This window comes from Phalaenopsis equestris, unplaced genomic scaffold (assembly GCF_001263595.1).
Source record: "Phalaenopsis equestris unplaced genomic scaffold, ASM126359v1 Scaffold000132, whole genome shotgun sequence".
Classification (NCBI taxonomy): Eukaryota; Viridiplantae; Streptophyta; class Magnoliopsida; order Asparagales; family Orchidaceae; genus Phalaenopsis; species Phalaenopsis equestris.
The window spans coordinates 15,729-16,353 of NW_018164574.1; positions in this window are offsets into that span (position 1 = coordinate 15,729).

Sequence of the window (625 nt, forward strand, 5' to 3'; positions counted from 1 at the left end):
GCAGTTAGCAGATCGTTCGATAACATACCCTAAAGGAGTTATAGAAGATGTCTTAGTGAAAGTGGATCAATTTATCTTTCCTGTTGATTTCATTATTCTAGGTATGGTGGAAGATAAAGAGATACTTATAATTTTGGTGAGACCTTTCCTAGCCACAGGAAGAGCAATGATAGATGTGCAGAAAGGGGAATTAATAATGCGCGTCTTAATTCAAACTGTTACTTTCAATATTTCAAGATCAATGAAATATAGGTAAAGATGTAAAGATGATGAATGTTATAGGATGGATGTTACAAGATATCTAAGTGAATGTCATTTCAAAATAACTTATGAAGAATAATCTGAAGAAAAATATTTGGAACACAAAGATTTGGAACACGAGCAAGAAGAGGAATTAGATCGATGTGAAGAACATTTTAAGGAAGATTCAAACTATGTTACAGAATGTTTTGAAATTTTAGACATGATAGACAAAGATAAATCATTTTGTCCATCAATTAAAAAACCTCCAGAACTTGAGTTGAAGTTACTTCCTGAACATTTAAAATATACTTTTTTAGGAGATTCCTTTACTTTACCAGTTATAATTTCCTCAAAATTAATGATGGAAGAAGAAGAAAGGTTG